Source organism: Dermacentor silvarum, chromosome 7 (genome assembly GCF_013339745.2).
Source record: "Dermacentor silvarum isolate Dsil-2018 chromosome 7, BIME_Dsil_1.4, whole genome shotgun sequence".
Classification (NCBI taxonomy): Eukaryota; Metazoa; Arthropoda; class Arachnida; order Ixodida; family Ixodidae; genus Dermacentor; species Dermacentor silvarum.
Window position 1 is genome coordinate 165,797,422 of NC_051160.1, and position 17,369 is coordinate 165,814,790.

The 17,369-nt window shown below is 42.2% G+C and overlaps 1 long non-coding RNA gene across 1 annotated transcript; it reads right to left on the minus strand.

The window, feature by feature from the left end:
• Positions 1-2,812: 2,812 nt before the first annotated feature.
• LOC125947048 (uncharacterized) lies at positions 2,813-14,858 on the minus strand. Its single transcript, XR_007468094.1, has 4 exons — positions 13,926-14,858; positions 13,162-13,270; positions 7,738-7,863; positions 2,813-3,496 (listed from the first exon to the last, which is right to left on the minus strand). It is a non-coding gene; the product is annotated as an uncharacterized LOC125947048 (long non-coding RNA).
• Positions 14,859-17,369: the final 2,511 nt, after the last annotated feature.

Below are 17,369 nucleotides of genomic sequence, written 5' to 3' on the forward strand. Positions count from 1 at the left end.
CGCTGCCACAACATTACAGCCCAACGTTGTCTGGCGATCAAAAAAGAGGACATTAGCAGCATGTAGGCAACGTTATAGACCGAAATTAGGTACGAAATTCTGCGGCATCAAAATATGCGATTTTTGTTCTAACTAGCCAATTATGATGAATTATACCTTCATCACAAGACTTCTTGTAAGTGCTTGTGGGTAGCTGTACTTAGCCTTTGGCAATGCGTAACCTTTTAAAACAGAGGTAGCAAAGAAAGGGTGAATTATTTCATGATAAACACCTAAGCAAGCTACAACACAACAGATTATAGTTTTGCAGGAAGTTCTGAACACCAGTCAGCTCGCAGAATGTACTTCCTGAGTAAGGAATTACGACAATCCAACTTTGGTCTTCTTGAGTGTACTAGCCGAAATGTGCCGTGCTGCGTGTTTTCAAACAGACAGTACGTTTCAGCTGACGCTTAAGCGGTGCAGCACCGTCTACGTACGTAGTAAAAAGTGGCCGTACATTATCTCTGTAAAAAAAGAAAATACACGTATTAGGCAATGCACTTAGTTCAAACAATATACTTGAGAATAAAAATAAGACAATTCTACTTACCTCGCGATAATCGAGTTTATTTCGCAGTAAATGCAGTTTTCCGACGTTTGGCTAGTTGTTCATGTTTCACCCGATAGCTGTGTGGAACCAAGCTTGTAGTAGCGAAGGTAAATCCGCTGGTACTGAACACGTTGTTGGTCACGTTGATGCATGCTTCCCAAGTAAAACATGGTGCAAGCAATGTGGGCAACGACAGCTCACAGGCAGAAGCACAATATGTACGGGTCCCTCGTCCTCCGAGAGACCGAGAGTCACCACGTTTTGTTGGCTGCGGGCGAGGTCCGCGCAGGGAGAAACAATTTGACTGGGCATTATTCACGCTTCTTTGTGCGCCCATCCGGTTCTGATTAGCAACGCAGGCTCGGCTGTGCGCATTATAGACCGTGCATACCTTCGACACTGCAAAGCGAGGGAACGCAGGGAAAACGTGGTGAGAGTGAAACACATTCTTTGTATTTTGACGTAACTTCGCCTGATAGTAGCGAAGAACGCACGTTTTGTTATTCTTTTATTTATTTATTTATTTTTCCAAAAGCTGCTGCAGCTGAAGGAGCAGTAGCACTTGTGCTGATTTTATTACATATTATCGCTGAAATGTAAAACATGACAAATGGACCTGCAGAACAACTCAAATTGATCAATGAATGTTTTCATCGTTATTTCTTTTTTGTGCTCATTATCCCAGGAGAACGGTAGAGCAAGACAACGTGTGCGCAAAGGGGTAGTCCGGCGCACAGAATCACTTGCTAACATGCCCCCATGGATTTCTTGCTTCTAGTTAAATAATACAACCTCCCCCTTCGGAAAAAAAATCAATAGACACATAGGAGCGGCAGCTGTATACCTAAGAAACCTCGCGACAATACCTTACGCGGCGGCGCATAACACATAAGTGAAGCCCAAAAAGCGAGTACAAGGATGTCGTTCAAGTTCGCCATATTAATTTACTTAATTATGTTAGTATAGTGTCAAAGCCCGAAGGCTTTACATAAAAAAGCGGGCAGTTTTTTTTTCATAAACAAGAAAGCTTCAAACGTGGTAGCTGCGAGAAGAAACGTAGGTGGGAGGTAGAAAAATATGACCTTTAAGCAAGGGTAGTAATAAAATAAATCCTAATAAACAAACTCAAGTGAGATCGCATACGGCGACAAGGTAAACCAAGCGATGATTTTATAGAAGACGCACTGGCTACGCGTGAGTAATTAATTGTGTGTATCAAAACACGGACGCAAGGTTTTGGACACTTTCGAGAGTTGCGAGACAGAACTTGTGTACTCGAAGAATGACCCCACCGTGGATTTATAAAATAAAAGCTTTCCATGAAGAAAATTTCGGAGCAAAAAACCAATCATGTGGTTAGCATTGGTAAATTGAAAACTCAACATACATAATCCAAAAATGTTGTGTGTGATGTGTATCCCGAGATATCTACAGAAGGAAGAAGTTACCAGAGGTGTGTTGTTGAGGGTGTAAGTGGGAGTCTGAATTTGATAAGGAATAAGGAGGCTTATGTATGCCTCTATGCAAAGTCAAAACAACGATAGGTTTATTGATTAGCTGATGTAAGATGCAAACGTCAGCGAACAATTTATTCAAATCTGTGTTGCTAGCACGAAAAGAGTTCACCTACTTGAAAAACGTATATATATTTTAGCAGTTTTTTTTCTTGATGCTTGTTTAACTTTTTAATCAGAAATTAATTTTATTCAGTAGCTTAAGTTTTTATCCAGTAGCGTTCTTTTTTTTCCATTCTATATTCCTGTATTCTCCTTAATCTTAGCCTCGTTCTTCATTCTCAGTCCTAGGTCGGTAACTTCAACTCTTTCAGCCATCCGTCAAGGTTCGGAATGGCGCGGCGGGCCACGAACATTCCTGTTCTTTTTTTATTTTTCTTTATTTTCTGTTCCCTTCCAACGGAGAGCGCCTTGTGTAGTCGTCTTGGTCGTCTGACCAAACCTTTTCTCTTCACTCCCCCCCTCCCACCCCGGTATATCTCTTGTGGCGTTGTCTCTGTTCTCCGCCTTCCCCTTTCTTTTCAGTGTAGATATATTTGGCGTCGTGCAAAATAAGCATTTCATTGTAAGTTAGCGTTGGGCTTGTCTCACATTCTTGTCTCTTCTATTGACTGTTTTTTGTTTTAGAAATATGCACCAATAGCCCAGCAGAAACCTCTTCTTCAACATTTCGCCACTTCATTGTTTTCCCCGATTATTTCTGCCCTATTGAAAAAAATGTGAACGAGAATGTACGAGAAATAGTGTACGCGATTATTGCTCCGTAGACTGTGCGAGAAACTCGTTCAGTCTGCGAGAACTCGTTGAGTCTACGAGAACCTCGTACAGTCTACGCAGCAACCATCGCGTACATTTCTCGCACACATGTGTACGAGATCGCGTTCTTGTCACTGAACGAGATTCTCGTACATTATGAACGAGTTCGTTTCTACGAGCTGAGTGCGTACAAGATGACGAGCTTGTACGACCTGCGAGAGTATGCACCCTGAAAAAGATACGCACCTCATATTCATATTTAGTATAATAATGCAAATACAATTCTTGTAAATACAAGTGTTCATGCATGAACACTTGTGCTGACCTTACTGCAGTGTTGTGTTGCTGTAATGGTTTGTTCAGAAATCTACAGTAAAGAGTTATGTTGAGGTGAAAAAAAATGTCAGGTGAGGTAATGGTTTGTACTTGTTAATAAACAAGTACACGTTACACAGGTTCTTCAGCACACCTATTCAAGCTTACATTAATAGTGAAGTCCTCCGATTTTAAGCAAGAGCACGTCACACATCTCGCAAGCGTTGTTTATTGGACCTTGTAATGGTACTTCAATACACCCAGTCTGTTGACAGAAGACCACTGGAATGTGTTGCTTGAGTGAGAGCTTGCCGTGCACCTGAAAAAGTAAACAAAAGCCAACAGTTTTTTTTCACACATGCAATAAGATAACACATAGGCAAAAGCAGTTTAGCTGACATTCACACAGGTAAGAATGCTTTAGCATTCAGAACATGCGATACTGAACAAAATTTATTGAAAATAAGTGGTTTCCTGCAATGCTTATGACTCCTAAGGAAACTTGCATTATAGTGTCGTAGAATAACCTGTTACATTAGCAGATCACTGAAACAAGTGTTATTACAGTAAAAAAGGCATTATTTGAGTAATAATAATTACTAGTACTGAAGCAACATAAGTAACATGCATAAAATCTACTTTTAGAGAGCAGCATCAACAGGTCGAGCTAATTAAATTACTTGGAAACTGCTATTCTGCCAGCAAAACTAAAAATCGTGGTGGCGTAGTGGCTTTGGCATTGCACTGCTAAGCCGAATGGCGCATGATAAAATCCCATGCACAACGGCCACATTTTGATGGCAGCAAAGTGCAACAACACCCCCATAAGCATTGGGCACATACCCCCGGTGTTCAAAGTTAATCCAGAGTTCCCCACTACAGTGTCCCCCATAATCATATTGTGCAGAAGGACTTGGTGTTAGGCAAGTTGCTGTTTGCTGAACGACATAGCGCAAAGGCACAAATACACAGAAGATACACAGACACACGTCACAGGCGCTACTAACAACTTTATTTGAAGCACAGCGAGATACAGTATATGTACTCCTCACAACGTGCAGGCGCACCAGCCACTTCGGGCAGAGCACAGAGGGCGATTATCAGGGCTAACACGATCATTTTGAAGATCTAAAGAAAGCAAGTTCCACATCATGAAAACAATATAGGTCAACTTTCACAAGCACTACTTTTTTTCTTTTATGTAAAATGCTTCCAACAGCTCACGTGCTGTTTTATCTTTAGTTCTGCCCAGGATCTTCCCATCATGAAATCTCGCACGACAAGGACAGGCTTTACAGTGTGCTGAAAGATGCGCATTCAAGTCTTTCGTCGTGTTGTTAGCATGCTCCATGATTCGATCATTGATGCAGCGGCCAGTTTGTCCTACATAGGACTTTCCACAAGACAGTGGGATTTCATAAACCCCTCTGGTAGCACATCGCCAGTAAGGTGTGACGTGTTGTACTTGGCAGCCTACCTTAGATCTGCCCATTATGCGGGGACACAGTTGGGCCAGCATATTGGGAAAAGAGAACACTACAAAAGCGGGCACACTGGTGAATGAGGCCAGAGCTGGTGAGCCGAGTGGCCCAAGACCGCAAGTTGTACCGTATGTGCATAAGTTGAGCCACAATTTAAAGAAAGTGGCGAACAGGCATGGAGTGCCTCTATTGTTCTCTGTTCCCAATAGGCTGGCGCGAACGTGTCCCCGCATAATGGGCAGATCTAAGGTAAGCTGCTAAGTACAACATGTAACACCTTACGGGCAATGTGGTCCCGGTGTGGTTTATGAAATCCCACTGCCTTGTGGAAAGTCCTATGTAGGACAAACTGGCTGCTGCATCAATGATTGAATGAGGGAGCATGCTAAAAACATGACGACAGACTTGAATGCGCATCTATCAGCAAAAAAAAAGCCTGCCCTTGTCGTGCGAGATTTTATGATGTGAAGATCCCAGGCAGAAGTAAAGATAAAATTGCATGTAGCTACTCAAAGCGTTTTACATAAAAAAGTAGTGCTTGTGTAAGTCAGACCTCTGTTGTTTTGTACGACGTGGAACTTGCTTTCTTTAGATCTTCAAAATGATTGTGTTAGCACGGATAATCGCCCTCTGTTGTCTTCCCGAAGTGGCTAGTGCGCCTGTGCATTCGGAAGAGTATATATACAGTATCCTGTTGTGTTTCGAATTAAGTTATTAGCAGCACCTGTGACATGTTTTCGTATATCATCTGTGTATTTGTGCCTTTGCCCTACAATATGTTGTTCAGCAATCATATTGAGGTTTTGACAAATAAAACCCCAAAATTTTATTTAAAGCAAATAGTATTGCATAAGGCCAAATGCTTATATAGAATCATCTGACAGCAGCTACGTTTAACAAAATTTAATACTTTCTAAAACAAGAAACTTTCAGATGGTTTGAGCAAAAATCTACTTATGCCAAAATTATTGTCATTAATTTTATATGGCCCATTCCGCCTTACTTTCTTTTTAACCAAAATTATATATGCAGTGCAGGTGCTCCCCACACCTAAAGAAATTGTCACCGTTCCTTAAAGTGCATGGTTTTGTTTCAAATGACAGCACAAGTATGCTTTGCGATTGTTAGCCAATGAAATGATTGTCAAACTTCTTGAAATCACGGACTCCTGGACAGGATAACTAGTCACATTGGGCACCCTTTCATCAGTTTTTGTCCACAAAATCAAGCAAGTAAAGACATTACCCTGAGTCTGCAACTGTTAATGCGTTCTCTTTGGTAATGATAATTTTATGGTCATTGACCCAAGCCAAGCCAAAAAAGCTCCCTTTCTGGAGCCGAGACAGGTTCCTGAATTACACCATGGAAGGTAAGCTCGTGGGCCCTTCTCCTGCTTCAGAAAGCTTACTGCTGGCACGTTACACGATGCAGCTTACTTTCGTCAGTGTTGGGTGAAGTGCCAGTGTTGAAGTTGTCTTTTGCGCAGAATGGCAGTTTCAGGTTTAGTGGGCTTGTAGGAAGACAAGCTCAAGATAACTTCCTGGTTTGAACAGGCTGTTTTGGTTATAATACATCAAGCTTTCTTGTGACTGCCCGCACAGGTGGTCCGTTAGTCTCGCTGTGAAGTTGACATTCAGCTGTATGTCCCAGAAGACCCGAATAATGGTCTGCTCTAGTTCACACGCTCTTGATTTTCTGTCAGCACTCTTGAACTCTTGCTGCCAGTAATTTCTTCCCAGCTGGCCGAATTATCTCGAGGCCCCACGCTGACACTACCGATGCTTTCAAGTGTAGACTTTTCAGGATAAGGTTCTTTGCAGGAAAGGTGGCACTTACAGATTTCTATTCTGGACGCGAGTGAGACGAACCAGTAAGTCTTGGTAACAATGTTTTGTACATAAGTTTTGTAGAAGGTATTATCAAGGGTTCGACGAAAATTCATTTAGCCAGGTAACGACTATGAAGTTGTGGTGAATGACCAAGTGCTTATCATCGTGTTAGTGTCGATACAATTTTTCGTAAAACGTTTAACTCCAACAGGACTACACACAAGATGTAACCAAGACTTGCCGGTTCATTTCACTCAGGTCTTGAATAGCCACCTGTAAGTGCCACCTTTTTTTAAACCACACTTGCAAAGCCAGGAGTCTTATCCTGAAAAGTCTTCAATTGAAGACATCAGTAGTGTCAGTGTGGGGCCTCAGGATAATTCAGCAAGCCGAGAAGAAATTGCTAACAGTACAAGTAAAAGTATGCCAACAGAAAATGAAGGGCTTGGAAGCCGATGTATTCTTCGCAAAGTGTCAACTACAGGGTCATTGTTCACGAGTTCCCGGATGCATAACTCCATGCCAACTTCATGCCGACGCTAAGGAAACACCAGGGCAGGCAGTTGCAAGAAAAGAAATTCAGTGCTCTAAGAAAAATGCGGCCACTCAAACCATGAAAGTAATGTTAACTTGTCTTCGTACAACTACACTGAACCTAAACATGCTGTTTTGGGCAAGGGAACAAACATCAACACTGGTGCCCTGCCTGACTCTATGAGAGTCATCTGCGCCGTGAATGGTGCCGTCAGTGCACTTCCTTCCGAAGATGAGGCCCGCACCTGCACTGTCAGTGTGCTGTACAAATTTCAGAAGCACATCCCACAAGCTTGTCTGCCTAGCAAAGAAGCTGTGTGGGGCTCCAAAACCCATAGAACCAACGAACACAAACCCAAACCTCGTCCTTTCAACTCTCGCTTTATATTGCTGTGCAAGCAGTAAAATTGGATGGTGTTAGTAGTGTTCTGTCCTGTCACCTCCTTGCCTTTCCTATGAATTTTATGCTAAATAAGGCTTTTTCTTGGTGAAAGAGTGCTAGTTTAAGGCATAAACCAGCTCCATGGCAGTTTGCAATTAAGGAATGTAAACATTTGCTGAAAATAGGTCCACGAAGAATATTTCAAAAAGAGCACTTAAAAAAAACACTGTGTATCTATCACCAAGGCCAACCCTTGTGTCTTCTATCTCAACATATTTCTCAAAACTCAAGCTCAAAACTGATATCCAGGTGCAAGCTCTCCATATCATATTACCTTGTCAATGATGAAGCAAAGCACGCTGGTGCCTGGATGTTGTGGGACCAACTCAGGCGTGGAGATCAGCACTGATCAGCAACACAGCACAGTCTGCTTACACTTTCTCTGCAGGCCCAGCCATACCTGCATTAATACAAGTGGGCTTAGTGTCACGTGAGTATAATATAAAAAGTGACACCGTGAACAAATCAATCCTTGTTCGGTATACATATGAAAAAATGTAGATATTCTCCATATAGCAAGCTTCACTTTGAGTAACAAATCCTGCACTATAAGAAAAATATGATGCATGAGCCATCTATGCAAGAAAATTAATTGAAGATCCCTTTTTTTGCCTCCCTCCTCCTCCTTGTGTATAGGTGGCAGTCAGGTTAAGTAAAGTAGGCCAGACAGCCACATAGTGTAAGCAAAGGTGGTCACTTGGTGGGCCAATTATGATACCATAGCACGACATGCATTCTGCAGGCACTGCAATGTTAAAGCACCCATAAGCCTAGCAGCATTACCCAATAGGGCTAACCAATAAGTGTCCCCAGCAGCATAACTCAGCATGTCTACCAGGAGGCTTTCATTACACTTTGACAACTATCCTCCTACGGCTTGAGCCCAATTTTTGTCAACAGAAGACAAGCTTTAAGCATCTGCACAAGGGCACTTTAAATAGTACCACAATAGCTTCCTACCTTATCCCACCTTTAAAATGACATTGGTAAGTTCAGTACCATGTGTAGAACCAATCAAATTGTTCTGCAATCAAGTAAGCATTCCCTTTTCATACACGCAAATATCAGCAACACTACTACTGCCATATGGCATTTTGTAGACAAAAACACTAAGCGCAAGAGCTGAAGCTTGGGCAAGTTGGTAACAGTTCATTTTGATGGTGTTCATGGCACACACATGCCAAAAGAATAAGCGACAGGCAGACAGTGAAAAATAACTGTCCTCTTTCACACTCTGTGTGTCCCTTAGTGCCTTGGAATGTGTGAGCTGTGAATGCCACCATCTGCCTGTCCCTTTTCTCCTTAGAAAGTGTGCACTGTGAATAGCATGGAAAGGAACATAAGAGACCAGATAATGCTACAATAGATAAAAGAAAACATGCTCTCTGATGCAACACGTCTTTAAGCAACTTAATTTTCAACCAACATCCTAAGCCTGCCGCGCTTAAAAAACTCACTGAAGTTGCTGTGTAAGACAACAGCTTGCTTTTACAAAAAATAGAGTTAGACTTATTCTATTATTTTTGCAAACTGGTGCTTCAGTACTGTGAAAAGGCGGTATTATTGAAAACCAGCTTAATTTTTGTGTAATAAAAAAGCCTAGTCAGCTACAGAGATCAGGCTTGATATAAATTTGCCAGTGAACACGGTAAATCAATATTTCCATGACTGTTGAGGTAAAAAGAATCGTTGACAAATTCCCAACACACTATGCATGTTTTGGAGAAGACAGTGCTTTTCTACTGCAAGCATTTAACATAGCCCCAGTGAATACAGTATGATATAACTTATTGCAGGACATTTGCAAACAGATCCTCTTTATGGCTTCTTAGGGACTTGGGTAATGAAGAGTAAGTGCAGTGACATCTCTGAGCACCTCAAAGACAATACTGGTGATTACATGGCAACACAACTGCTGACATGCAAGATAACTCGGGCAGTGTTGTCTCATGTCACATCAATCAGACAAAACTTTAAAGGGACACTTAAGGGAAAAATAATTATTTGAGATGCATTATTGAATTTCTCTTCCGCAAACCCAGAAAGACTGCAGTTATCCAAAAGTAGAGGCTTGATAAGCTAGAAAATACACAAGAACGATATACAGGTGGTGAAACCACAATAAAGTTCCCACACCTGCTGGCTGTCTGCTAAGGCCTAGTTAATTTGTTTTTGGCAAAAATTGACTATATTGCATTCTAAAAGAGGCAAGAACTGAACTTAGCAATTTTGGAGCAAGTGTACTGAACCGCAACCGCCAAAATATACGAAAATACTCTGGAATGCATGATGACCTCCAACGTACGATGTTTCGCCACAAAATTTGGCAGGAAATGCCACTTTAACCTTCATTTTCTTTTTGCAATAAATAACCTCTCATCACAAAACTAACACAAAAAGAAAGAATACATGATGCGTCTAAACTGTCTCCAAACAAAAAAATGTGTCCGGAGTCATTTTGTACACATTCAAACCACTTATTTTTGGCCTTGCTTAAAGTGCCTTTGTATGTCATGCAACATGAAACTGAAAAACAGGATTCACTGTAAAGGGAGAAATGAATGGGGCTCGCCTAGCGTAACGTATCTGCACAGGCTTAAGAGAAGTGTGACTCCATGGTCTAAATGAAAAAATAAAAATAAAATCACACTTTGGGCGGGTCTCAGGTTATAGTACTACTCAAAATCTTGACAAGTGCTTATTCAGTCTGTACTTATCCCAAAAGCTTGGTAATGACATACGCCCCTTTTGCACTAATGGTGTCTGCGCCAAAGGGGCTAAGGCTAAATGTTAGGTAGCCACACACATTTTAACAGTGAAATTCAAGTGCATTATGACTTTTGTCTGCCACTTTTAATAACATGTAACGGTCGATATAGCACATTATGATCTAATTATTGTAGGTCAGCATGGCCTCAGCACGGCGTGCCTAAACACTTTTGTTAGGTGAGAAAGTATTGTTTCTGGTACTCTTTCGGGAAGCAGCCTATGCCTTATTCAGAACAAAAACCTTGTTTCCCTGGGAATGTCAGACAATCGCATATTTCAAATTGACCATTTGAAATGCACACAAAGTACAGCATGGTTTTGAGGGTCCCACTAACTATTGAAACGCACAACATCCAAGTTCAGCAGTCAACATCATAACTAAGCTTGTAGAAGTGCATATTAGCAAGTTGACAGAATAATAAGGAGAAAGTGAGAGAGATGGTCCCAACTATAAGAGAAGCAATAGCAGAGTTCAAGCTCCCTCCCATGTCAAATGCGGAAGGGCAAAGCATACCCAGCTTTCGGTTACACTCTCACCTGCGACCACTGCACCAGGCTGACTGACATGCGTAACCAGCAGTTTGTGATACCACATTATCAAACCTGCAATTTATGGGACATCAGAGATCAGCTTCAAGCTTGATGCTATGCTGCTCTAGGGATGTATTATGAACTGACTACATTTAAATGTTATGCTTCATGGTTTGTTGCAAGCTTCAGGAATTTACTTATTCATTTATAAACATACCTCATAGGCTCCAGCTGGAGTACTGCATAAGGTGGTAGGTAGAACATTGTGAGCCAAATAAAGAACATACAATAAAACAAGTAAAAAAAGAATTAAATACTCTTTCACACTGTGGTTTCTTATCTGGCAGCTAGCTTATAAAAGTGAACAGAAACGTGTTCATGCTGGTAGTGCTTTAGAAGAATAAATAATAAGAGGTTAAACAGAAAATTCAAAGACTTTCAAGCCACCTTTCGTGGTTTTTTCTTTCAACATCCCTTTAGGAATGGGAATCAATGAACAGCCGCACCCCCCCCCCCCAAAAAAAAAGAGAAAAAAAAGTGTAATACATGATTTTTGACTACTTAGAGAAATAAATCTAGGAACACAGAATCTGCGCAGGCATGTATGTAAGGAATTAAGTGCAGTAATATATGCAATAACTTGCAATGCCCTTCTGCTTTCGTCGGGCAACTCATAACAAGACATAAAAGGATATGTGTGCCTCAAAACACAGTTCCTAAAAAAATACGTCACTATACAGTCAGTAAGTAGCATATCATGCATATCTACTCAAGCCCCCAATTATACTTGACTCAGAGGAGGCTACTTAGGTATATTGATTAAACTGAAGGTAGGCGATATTTTAAAATATACAGTTCAAGTAGTACTCGAATATTATGTCGACACTGGAAGTTATGAATATGGCATCTAAAGCAAAAGTGTTGTACGTTATGCCAAACCTGCCAGCCTGTGAACTTTATGTTTTGCAAAAATCCTAGACACAATGCTGTCTTGGAAAGTCAGCATGTATTTTCTTAAAGTTTTCTCTCAGCACCTACATTGTTCAATAGAGACACATTATTAACCATTAACTTGGAACAGCAGAAACTGACAACATTGTTTTTAGACCAGTGTGCTTTTTTCAGTGCTTTTGCTGTTGCCGATTTAGCCGGCTTTACGAACTTATCTCAATAAGCTCGTCTAATACGGTTGTCATACAGTGCACTTTTCATTGCGATCAAGCCCAATCCGGATCGAATTTCTCACTTGTGATTGGCTCTTTTGTGCAAGCTGCGCGAGGAAGCCAATTGCAGTAGCTAATTTTGATCTGAATCGGGCTTGGTAGGAAGGGCCCCTCCGGTATACTCGTTAGGGACTTTGCATTGCTAATAAAGCAGCACAAGTGCCATCACAATTTATTGTTTTAGATGCAATTTTGCAATCTCATACCACCCCATTTTTCAAGATTCTTACAACATATTCCCAATAGAATTTCATTCTCATAACTCAATGCAACAATAGTAAAATTGTAGAACGAGTCCAAATTCGTAAATCTCACCAAAAGATTCAGGACCGATGGCACGTACGAATTATACCCCAGTCACACGGACATGCCGAAGGTCCTTTGAAGTTAAGCAGCATAGAGCTTTCAAATGAACATTAGTTCAAGGGATATGTATCAGTGCTACACGGTCGCCAGGTGGTCTCCGCTGAAGCTTTTGACAGAAACCGCAACGTATTCTAAAACGCAAAAGTGACGAGAAAAAAAAAGCACGAGGACACTTCGATGCGTAGCAGCCGATAACCAAATCGCACATGGCACCCATTTTGCTCACGAGGGTTGCAATGTGTGCTTGTTGGTAACGCATCTTGGAGGGTTAACAGTAGCGCGATGAAAAGTACGAACTGGACTTCGATAACAAACACTGTTGGAAGTTAGCGCCGTGTGTGTCTTCTTTTGTTCTGGCTTTTAATCGCGCTACCGTAAACCCTCCAAGACCCATTTTGCGTCGGTGTTGCCGATTCTGACAGGCCGTGCCGGCGCTGTTGTACCGGCACATTCATCATTGATACTGCGGGTGTCACAAAAGTTTTGTGCTTATAAACTTCTATATAGTTAAACTTGTTTTTAACAGGTAAAAATTTAACTTTAGTATTTATACAGAATTTTGTTTTCCTCTGTCGGACGCCCTCTAGGCTCAAAAGTATTCCTTTGAGATTTCAAAGGACAAACGCGGACTCCCTTGACTCAAAGCTCCCTTCAACTAGGCCTCCTTTGATGCGCCCATGTGACAGCGCGCGTCTTCCCTTGAAGTAAAGGATCTTTGATTCAAAGGACTTTGAAAGTGCCCGTGTGACTGGGGTATTATACCAACAGAACCTAGAACTCATAAGTGGCAGTGACTGTTTTGTACACACCTTGTCAAAGCAAGCAGATCAGATTCCTTGTCGGGCTGCTCAGACTGCATTTTGCCACAGGCTCCCATGTGGTGCAGAGATGCCTCCGTCTCACGAAATCGTGACATCCCTAAACAATAAGAAATATTCAGTTTATTGCAATCACTGCTGAAACTGCAAACTTGTGATTTAACAACACCGCGTTAAATTGTGAAAAGACCTCAGCCAGCTACATGGTTGTGCAAATATCTCATTCTGACATCACGGGCAGTTATTTAACCTGTCAAATGGACGAAGACATACAGAACACTCAACACAAGAAACACAGGTTGTCTTGACAATATATAAGCAGAAAAATTTGCATACAAGCTAAAATGTGCTCATGAGTCAGACAGAGCAATCCGGTGCCGTCTCGCGCAACATAGCTGTGAAGACAACACGTCAACGTACTTCACCACATATACCATTTCTTGCTGAGAAATTACGTACAGAAGCAGTGACATTCGCGGCATCAATTTTTGTGCCCGTTCAGACTAAACGATACTCGGCGCTAGTGTATTTCATAACAGAAAGCAAAGAAACAATATATGAAGCTCTTGGCAACATCCTATACTTGTTTGAGGGTAATTTTCATAAAACGTTTTGCTAAATGTGTACTACGGCATTAATAACAAACATTAGGAAATCACTTTTATAATTTTTGTCGCTGTACTAATCATCTTGTGCTCCGCCTAACAAGGCACACTACACGAACTTTATAAAAATGCGCCAAGCGCCGGACTTACCTTTCGAGACATACTCGGCAAACGCTCCTTCGTGTCAGGTCCGGCGGCATCGACTGCACGAACTGTCCTTCCGGCATAAACACTGTTAAATTGCGGATGAACGTAATAGTACAATTTCCAACACATTCTTCCGTGCACTGTGAACCGCTGCGAGATCGGCGAGAGTACCAGAGGCTGCTAATGAGCCGGGAACAAAGAGCACGAATGGACCGAACTACGATGACCAACAACGCCGCACCGCACGAAAGATACAGCTAGCTAGCAGCGTTGCACAGGCCCAGGGGCTTAGCGATCGCTGATGCGCACAAAAAAGAGCACATTTTCTCTCGGCAAAGCGTAAATATGATTAAACTACCACATCGACCGTCCGCAAGGAAAATATTCATGCTGCGCTCACATACCGACAGCCCAACGTTTCTAGACTGGTAACATTTTGACAGCCGAACACGGGAAAATGATGTCATTTCGTCAAGATAGAGGCACCGGAAGCTTTGCAAGAGCCGGATAAACGTCATGGCGGCCATATTGTTTACATCGTCGTCTACCGTTTTGTCGTCTCAGGCAACGTTGGTCTCTGGCTCCTCGGCACCACTGTATCGGCACGGTGCTCCATGGTAATCGTGATCGCATGGATGGTGGCGGCTGGTATTCACATGTTATGCGAGTGATGCGGCGTGTTTCAACAACGTTTCTTTCAACATCGAGGACAGCAACCTGCGGAGCAGCCGTATCAACCAGTCAGGGCCGTTAAATCGCAGCATATCGTGGTTTGGTTTGTGAATGTTTGTGAATTCAACAAGGTGTCCGTGTTTTAATGCGGCGTTATCGACGACGCATTTGGTGTCGAGTGGCGTCGTCGACGCACTTTGTTCTGGCTTGTGTGCCGTTTTGCGGATGTGTATAGTTCATGAAGAGTGCCGTCTGTGCATCGGACGCTGCTGCCACGCCGGCTCGATTTGCCAACGCGCGAGAACGTCCGCACTGTCTGTCGCGAGTGCTTTCGGACACTGCTTGTGTTCTGTGTGTGTGTGTGTGCGTGCGTGTGCGCGTGCGCGTGCGTGCGTGCGCGCGCGTCTGATATGCGTCGTTATTGTGTCAGCGATTTGCAAAAGTGTTTTTTATTTTGTTTCCGGCGTGCGCGAACGCCAGGATATGCTGCATGTTCGTCATTTAACGACCCTGCTTGAATGTAGGGACATTGACATTTTGGTCGTTTCGAGGTCAGCTTTTAACGAATCGCAAAGCGTTGCCTTGCTCTGAACCATCACAGCACGAACTACTTAGTTATTTCTCCGTTAATTTCAAATTCAGTTTTGTGTAGTATATACACAGATAATGCTCCGTTGCCACGCTAAACTCGTATTTGCCGCTGTTGAGCGGCAAATACGAGGTTTTTTTACTACGTCAAGCTCTCTCAGCATACAGTGCACAAGTTGTGAAAGACTTAGTGCAAATAATTTTTCAAGCAGCAATTGGGCAAAATGTGCTGATCGTATGACAGCATTAGTGATTGATGGTTATGTAATTTCGTTATTTTTTTCTGTCAAAGTGCGATAGATTTTGGCTGCTATTTTGGCTATTTATTCACCAATTTATTTACACTGAGTTTGTGGTTCTTTTTATTTTTTACATGTGGGCATGCATGGCCAGTTTATGCCTGCCTGCTACAGTTTGGCATAAACAGGCACTAACAACCTCTTAAAATATGGGCAATAAAAAGTGACTAGCAGATTTGATAGTCTTGTGGGGGCTGTGACATAATTACTAACGCGAACAAGACTAACGGAAAAAAGTGGGATACGAGAGAGGGCTCTGTCCTGTCCCACCTTCTTTTTCGGTGTTCGCACTAGTCACAGCAACTGCATCAACACCAACTAACCCAACTTTCTTCGTGAATTACTCGTCTTGTGGGGGGGCACACTTAGCTCTTTGGAAAATGTGCAGCTTGAAATTTCTGCATTGCTACCTCTGACTGACAGCTCTGACGCAAGCAATATGATTACGCTATGACAAAGCGCATGCATCTTCTGTTACTGATCAAACTGCATGCAATAAAATCATTTGCCAACTCGTCCGTGTTGGATGTGTTTTCAGTGAGCTATAATCACATTGCCAGCTTCTTTTATTCTGCATAAAAACAAACCTATAGCATTTTTTTTCCGAAACTGTGAAGGTACTCAACCCTATATTGCATTAAAAGCTTCGGGTGATCCACTCTGAACAAGGGACGTACTCTCAGACAACAGCTTTTGGCTATATCACTGTCTGTGCGCGCTTATTGGCTGGTTGAGCAATGCGTCACACGAAGGCAATAGTATTGCCATAATTGATTATCCGAGAATATGTCCCCAAGTGAAAATCATTGCATCATTAGGACTGACATGAGCTTTGATGGAGATGTGTGTGTCCATTATATGAAATTGCAGAAATTCAACACTGGCGCTCTTATTCATTCTGCAGTTTATGCTGCTATATGTGGCACAATGGTTCGACGTCGTCATACAGCACATTGATTATGTCCTTGCATGTGCTACAAACGATTCATCATAAAATCTTGCTGTCATTCACGAGCTTTTGTATACACTACGACTTAGGTGCATGCACTTTGTATGCAATTCGTAGTCATCGGCCAAGATCTCGTTGCTCATATGACTACAGTGCGTACACATCACACGCTATCTCGCACACCTCGTACAGAATCTCGTTAGGTTGGCGCAACACATCGCACACATCTCGCACATGCGTACATCTCGCACATGCATTCGCGTAGCACCTCGCATAGATCTCGCACACTTCGTGAAGTCTACGCAGCTCATGCGTACAGATCTCGCACATTTTCTACGATATCTCGTTGAAAGTGCGTAGCACATCGCACACTTCTCGTCAAATCTGTGCGATATGCATACATCTCGCACATTTCTCGCACAATTCGCGTACAAATTTTTCAATAGGGAATGGGGGAAAGCTTGGAAATCAGATGTTTTCATATATGTTTGGGATGAGTCGGGTATTTTCTACGCCATGTATGTAAAAGCGAATTGCTTTTGTTTGTAATGCCGCCCATTCACCGCTTTCGCACGTTTCGCCTCTACACGCAGTATTCCTATGTCTAAATACCAAAATGAGTCATGCTTATAACATGCTGTTACGTGCTTGCAAATGTAACATGCTTGTAATTTACTTTTTTTTTTTCAGCTGGTGCCGTCCAGTGGAGCTTCATACAGGAACTACTGCTTTACCTGCTGGTGTCACAACGTTGGATGAACGCACAAAAAGCGCGGAACAAGCTTTGATATAGAGCAAAATAAATATTTCCTCATTGCACAAACGGTCTTGCGTCTACTGTGTGAAATTGCACACCGCACAGATTCGATGGGACTTTACGAGATCGTTCGCAATCATTTTTGCTAAATAATAAACCGATTCTGCACGAACAGAAAAAAA